This window comes from Furipterus horrens, unplaced genomic scaffold (genome assembly GCF_987537825.1).
Source record: "Furipterus horrens unplaced genomic scaffold, mFurHor1.1.pri manual_scaffold_6, whole genome shotgun sequence".
NCBI classification, from domain to species: Eukaryota; Metazoa; Chordata; class Mammalia; order Chiroptera; family Furipteridae; genus Furipterus; species Furipterus horrens.
In genome coordinates this window covers 127,329,129-127,336,600 of record NW_028327176.1, presented here as the reverse complement: position 1 = coordinate 127,336,600, position 7,472 = coordinate 127,329,129, and the positions used below count along the sequence as shown (strand labels likewise).

At 42.3% G+C, this 7,472-nt stretch overlaps 1 pseudogene; it reads right to left on the bottom strand.

Annotated features, from left to right (window-relative positions):
• Positions 1–5,661: 5,661 nt before the first annotated feature.
• LOC150007388 (U2 spliceosomal RNA) lies at positions 5,662–5,801 on the bottom strand (annotated as a pseudogene).
• Positions 5,802–7,472: the final 1,671 nt, after the last annotated feature.

Below are 7,472 nucleotides of genomic sequence, written 5' to 3'. Positions count from 1 at the left end.
TAGCATGCTGTCACTTCTATGGTATTTTATGGGCCAAAGCAAGTCACAAAGCCAGCCCAGATTCAAAAGGTGGGGAAATAGGCTTCCCCTAGTAATGGGAGGATGTGCAAATGAATGCATGAATACAGGGAGTTGAAAACATTTGAGGCCATTAGTCTACCACATCCTCATCCTCAGCCCTGGGTTTCCACAACCTTGACTCAATAACTGGTACCCATCCAAAAGACAAATTATTGGATTTTTACGGTGTTTCAGCAACCATTTTCCTGGCACCAGTGGAAAGAAAAATATACATACTGTTCAGAATAGGTCACAGTATCTGATCTTTTCTTCTTTTCTGATCCTCTAATTCTTCCACTCTCCCACCCCCTACTGAATGTTCTATTAACCAACCCTCTGATCTCTTCTACTCTGAAAAGTTTAAATCAAATGTAGGAATTGATAGGGCAAAAGCAGGGGAGTAAAACTCCAACTTCTAAAAGTTCTCTGTTTGCTCTTGGAATCAGCCCACAGTTAAAATAATGCACAGTTGTCACTTGATATGCAGTTTTAAGAAACGAGTCTCTTTTTTTCTCACCTCTAATGCCCATTGCCAATATTTATTTTTCACTGTGGAATGGTTGTTGCAAAATTTCTCACACACTGAGTACTCTTTTAGTCTTTCTATAGCACATAGGCATAACATGGCCAGCTTCTCAGGGCTTGTTTCCCAGAGGGCATTTTTGCACATGGTCTGTGGATATTACTTAGGTGTCTGAAAACAAAGAGCAGAGTCAGGAGAAGGGCAAATGCAGAGCAAGCCTCAGAAGGAAATATTGTGGCTGCCAGTCATGGGAAGTGACTGTCAAGGACCAGTGAAACAAAGGCAAAGAAGTACACAGAGCTCTCTTAGAATGGCAACTCCATCAAGTATGGATCTCAGGGAATTAAGGTAACAAAGACGCCTGAAAAGACAGAAGCATGATTCCTACCTACAGACTTTACAGTCTGATTGTAAAGAAAGGTCCTGAAGGAAAAACAGAAGAAATCATTAAGAGTGCAACTGGGAGGGAGGGACTATAAAAAAAGAATTATAAGGATGGCCTGGAGTGGCTAAGGAAGGCTGACAAATTCCGGCAAGCTAAAGATATAGGTTAATTTCTGATATGACTGAGAATAATTGGGTCTCAAACAGGGGACAAAGAAATCAAGGAGAATCTATGTGTTTGCTTAATTTTTTAATACTTTTGTGATTCATGGACTGATTGAGCTCCAGGGTTGGAGCAGACCTTGGATGTCATTGAGAAAAAAAGCTTTCTTGTCATCTAATGTTTGAAAATGTTGAAAGTCTTCTTCTATAAACCTTTCCCTCAGCTTCCAACTAGGTTGGCAACACTCCAAACCTTATTGTATAGAAAATTGACTGTCTCTTTGTGTATTCAGAGACACACCCTGAAGTAGGGGAAACCTAAGGCTCCTTGCGAGGAGACAGTTCATTTCCCTAATCAGCACAGACCCATCACCTCTGCTTAAAGCTCTCATTTCACATCCAAATCAAAGGATGCCCTAACCATGGAACACAACCCTTCTCTTCCTTTTTATCCCTGTCAAAGTGAAAAATGGATGGGTGGAAACTCTAATTATGTGGAACATGCTGGCACTGATTTCATGTCCAAGAAAATTGGTATAACCACTATCCTTGAAGCAGATGAAGTGATGCTATGGTGACTAGAAAGATGTGCTGGTTGGCTTAGCAGTAGCAAGAAAAACCTAGCATTTGCAGAGTGTTTTTGTAATTTTAAGAAAGTTTTACATATATTATTTCTTGAAAGATTGTTTAATTTAGTACCTTAGGCTTGATAAGTATTATCGTCTGCTCTTATTTCTCAAATGAATAGACTGAGGCTTAGAGAAGCTAAGTTCACTTAAGTAGGTTGATAATCAATATCTAGAATCTAGATATTTCCCTCCCAACACCCTGCTCAGTATTATTTTTGCTATAATGTAACTTTTTCATATTAGTTCATCCTATGATTTTATTATTTGGTTACTTACTTTCTGTGAAAATGCCCCCCCCAAAATGAATGTATTTGGTCTTTCTCTTTTTCATAAAGAAACTAAAAAGACTCCAAAGATTTGTGCCCTGGAGTCAACTATAACCTTGTCTTTTTGTGTATTCTAGACCCTTTTTGTCCACTGTGATTCATTCAGGAATTTTAAGTTGTACAAAATAGATCTATGGGAGGGAAAATATTTTAAAATTTAAGCAATTTTCTTCCTTTCTACTCTAAAAATATAGGCCTATTGCTTGTTAATGCTGACAACATCCCAGTGAGGCAAGGAGGTCGGGAACACTATTATCTGTTTTTTAAAGTGAGTACACAGAGAGGAAATAGCTTGCTCAAGGACATGGTGACTCAGTCAGTAGAGGAGCCAGCATGAAAACAGCCCTCATTTTCTACTTTCAATACACAACAAGATCATGATCCACATGGCTTACGGGATTATGGCCCTTCACAAACAAGCGCATATTAGTCAGACATGGAAATAATTATGCTTCTTTCACATTTTTAACAGAAAGTGAACTCTCAAAGATATTGGCAGAAGGGAAGCCAAGATTCCCTAAAACTTTTTTTTGTGTTACTTTTATTTTTCAGTCACAGATAGCTAGTATGAAAATGGAGGAAAGAATGCTTTCCTTGTCTTTTTTTTTCCCCCCACCTCAGGCCTGGCCTCACATAACACCTCCTACCACATCCCTGTGTGAAGAAGGATTTCACTTTCCACTATTCCTAGGGTAGATTTTGTTCTTTTAAAATAAACAAACACTTGAAAACTTTTTTCTTCTAATATTAGCTTTGGTCTTGAACCAGAATTGATTTGGTGTTGAGAAACCAGAAAGGACAACTAGTATTCTCAATGAGCAGTAGAGAAGATTCTCTTTTGATGGAGTCTTTTAGAATCATTATGATGAACAATAAGTGGGACTGATATTGATGGAGAAAAATAATGACAGGTGAGATAACCGCTCATCACTGCCCTTAGACTGGGTCCCCTATGTTGCCAATGGAGACAGCTGCCTACATTCCTATTTTCCCTAGACTATATGCCATGGGTCTGGTTGTACAATAATAGATTAACTTTTTGTTTTTTAACTTAAGACAAGGTTGCCCTCTTCAATTCACACAAAGATTATGCTCAGTGCCTAATGGAGGCCCTGACTATCTTACCTAGTGCCTCTATTTCTCTGCTTCCAGATTAGGTCTGTGTTCTCATGCGCTGCAAAGTTAGATTAAAAACCAGATGACTTATTTGCTGAAATGACTCTGGTATTTGATCCCCTTGCTATAACAGGTATTTTTTTCATAGAAAATGTGTCATCAGATGAAGCCCTTTTAATCTAGTGTTCCAGAAAGCAATTGTTGAGAGAAAATATGAATGAGCAAGTGCAGATGTGAATTGCCCTGTCTCAGCGTTCTGAGGCTACCATGACAAAATACTACCAACTGGGTGACTTAAATAACAGAAATTTGTCTCTCACAGTTCTAGAGGCTAGAAAATTCAAGCTCAAGTTGCCAACATGGTAGTTTTCATTCTGAGCCTTCTTGCCTTGCCTAGTAGGCAGCATCACCTCACTGTATGCTCACAGAACCTCTTCTTTGTATGCGCACGGGGAGGGAGAGAGAGTAAGTAAAATCTCTGGCGAACTGTTATAAGGATATGAATCTTGTCATATTTAAAAAAATATATTTTATTTATTTATTTTTAGAGAGAGGGGAAGGGAAGGAGAAATATAGGGAGAGAAACATCAATGTGTGGTTGCCTCCCATGTACCCCCAACCGGATAGACACCTGGTCCACAACCCAGGCATGTGTCCTGACTGGGAATTGAACCGGTGACCCTTTGGTTTGCAGGCCAGTGCTCAATACAGTGAGCCACACCAGCCAGTGCTTATGATCTTATTTAGCCTTACTTGCCTCCTTATAGGTGCTATCCCCAAATATAGCCATACTGTAGGTTAAATCTTCAACATATGAATTTTAGCCCTGGCTGCTGTGGCTCAGTGGATTGAGCGTTGGTCTGCGAGCCAAGTGTTGCTGGTTCGATTCCCAGTCAGGGCACATGACTAGGTTGCACATCAGGTCCCCAGTTGGGAGTGTGAGTGAGAGGCAACCACACAGTGATGTTTCTCTCCCTCTCTTTCTCCTGTCCCCTCTCTCTACAAATAAAAATAAATAAACAAACAAATATATTTTTAAAAAAACATGAATTTTAGGGTACATACACATTCAGTCCATAACAAGCCCCAAATGCAGAAGTTTTATAATAAATCCCCAAAGGATGAAAAAACTTTATTCCTAAATAATAGACAGAAGTTTCTCCCCATAATGCAATGAAGAAAGCTTCTGCCCCCAAACTATGCTGTGGATGCAACAACTGTTGACAAATCAAATATATTTATTTAAGGAATAATTTTATTACCCAAAATATAATTGTTTCCTCAGATTATTGTAGAAAGATGTTCAGTGGGACATCCCATACTCTGTGATCCTAGTTAAGGCTCCAGACAAAATTAAATGGTGCCAAATATCTAAGCACACTAGAGAGTGGTGCTAAACTATCCATGTAAGACTTGCTAAGAGATGGTGAAAGTGGTTCTGTGACTTAACATTCACCTCCAGTTTAATATAAGAAAAGGTGTGAGATAGAGGTGATGAATAAGGAAAGGATTTCTTATAAGAAAGGTATAGGCTTGGCAGGAGAATCTGTGCTTATCACCCCCACTCAAGCCCAAAGACTGGGTACTTCAGGAGTATTATGTATGGAGATTGTCTATAAAAATGAGCAACAGTTCACCAACTGAATAAAGTAAGGTTTAGATTAGCCCCTTTCTGGGCTTATACGTGGTATGAATAGAATACTCTTGGAAACTTTGGGGAATACCTAATCTTGTGCCCCAGAATTTAGAGTGCCTGGTACTTGTCACTGGTCTACAGTAGCCTACTGTCCAGAGGCTGACTGCAGCTGCTCCTAATGGCAAAGTAAGGACAAAGGGCTGCCTTGGAGATGGCATGTTATCCCAGTATGTTTCTATGAGCTAGGTAGATCTCATAAAGGTTGGCTGGGCTAGAGAGATATTGAAAGGTTGTTCCTCTAGAGCACTGCCAGGTGCCAGGTAGTTCGAGGCAACCCCAGCAGGAAAAGTATACAGTATTCATAACAGGAATGAGTGAGATTCAAAAAAGCTGGTCTAAGAGTGCAGCCTGTGACCTGGAAGAACACAGCATCCGAAGGACCTTCTGAAGATCTCATGAGAAGAAGAGTTTGCATCTGGACATCTGCTGGAAATAACAGCATCAATTACCTCAGACCTCCGCTGTCTCTCCTCCTTCCCATCCACGAGTTGCCACAGGCATCCAGCTAGTGAGAGGTCATGAGGCTGGAATGGTTTTCTTAATACCAGAAAATGAACTGCGGGTGAATGGAGAAGCTGTGGAATCTGTTTGATATATCATCCATGGGTGCAGAACCAAGAGATAGTTCGAAGGGCCGAGTTGAAGAAAAGTTGTTTTCTGTCAGAGCCCCACCAAGTCCAGACTATTCCATAAAGTGGTAATACTTGAATTTGTTTGCATCGTAGGATATTTTTCTAGAAAAATTTTCTCAGTGAAATCATATGAGAAGCTTAACCATTTTTATAATTCTTTTAGAACTTTACAAGTAAGTTGTTCTCATCTGAATACTTGTATTTGAAAACAAACTTTTAAACTGATAAGAACAGATACTACACTTGACCTTAGCTGAAAGGCCGAGAAGTGATGAAAACAAACTTTTAGAAAATGCTACTCTTCAGAAACATTTTCATAGGAAAAAAAAGCCATTTTTCTCATTGAGAATTGGTTGTACTTGACAATGTCCAAAGCTTTCTTTTTCATATTTTTCATTATGTTGTCCAAGAACTAATTACTAATAAAAAATGTATTCTCTCTCCATGTCCCTTGTATGTACATATGTGTGTGTATATACATGTGTGTACACTACATGTATATATAAAAAATATGTGTATATTGATGTGTCGTCGGCGAAGAGCATCTCACGGATGAGCACCTCTTTGACTTTGGTCTTGGCTCGTAGACGGGCCAGGTTGTAGAGCTTGCCATCGGATTTGGTGTGAATGAAGACACCCTCGCTGCAGTCCTTAAAGGCGTATTGGAGGAGCATGGAGAAGAAGATTCCAAACAGCGTAGGCGCGAGGACGCAGCCCTGCTTTACTCCGCTGCTGACTGGGAAGGCCTCAGAGGTTGCGCCGTTGTAGGACACCATGCTGTGCATGTCGTCGTGAAAGGACATGACCACAGCAAGCAGATGTAGTGGACAGCCAATCTTCCGTAGCAAGCTGAAGAGTCCGCATCGACTGACCAGATCAAACGCCTTCATGAGGTCGATAAAGGCGAGGTAGAGTGGTTTATGCTGCTCGTGACACTTCTCCTGCAGCTGGCGTAGGGAGAAGATCATGTCCACTGTTGATCGGCCGGCTCTGAAGCCACACTGGGACTCTGGGTAGACGCGGGAAGCAAGGGTCTGCAGGCAGGCAAGAGCGACCCGGGCGAATACTTTGCCGACGACGCTGAGGAGAGAGATGCCCCAGTAGTTGTTGCAGTCGCTGCGGTCTCCTTTGTTCTTGTACATGGTGATAATGTTGGCGTCTCTCATATCCTGGGCGATGCAACCCTCCTTCCAGCAGAGACAGAGTAGATGGTGGAGCGGCTGTAGCAGGACTGGTTTCCCGCTCTTTAGGATTTCTGGAGGGATTCCGTCACTTCCTGGTGCTTTCCCGCAAGCGAGGCGGTCGATGGCTTTGCCGAGCTCTGCCGCAGTAGGTGGGGTGTCTAGCTCCTCCATGACTGGTAGGTCTGGGATGGCATTAAGAGCAGTGTCTGTTACGGTGTTCTTTGTTGCGTACAGCTCGAGGTAGTGCTCGGTCCACCGTCGCATTTGCTGTTCCTGGTCAGTGATGACCTCACCTGTCTTGGACTTAAGGGGGGCGATCTTGGAGGGACTCCAGCAGCTAGTCACTTGCCTTTCCCACGCATGCAAGGAGTTCGGACTAGCCATCAGCCTGACGAAGACGAATGTTATGGCTCAAGGCACGGGGACTCCCCCATGCATCACCATTGACAGATACACCCTGGAGGTTGTCAACGACTTCACTTACCTCGGGTCCACCATCTCGAGCTCTCTGTCAGTCGACTTGGAGGTCAACCGGAGAATCGCCAGGGCAGCCACAGTTATGGCCAGACTGAACCGGCGAGCGTGGAACAATACCAGCCTCACTGAGAAAACCAGACTGCGCATCTACCAAGCCTGCGTACTCAGCACTCTCCTCTATGGCAGCGAGACGTGGACCACCTACGCAAGGCACGAAAGGAAACTCAACAGCTTCCACATGAGGTGCCTGCGACGCGTCCTGCATGTCACCTGGCAGGATAAG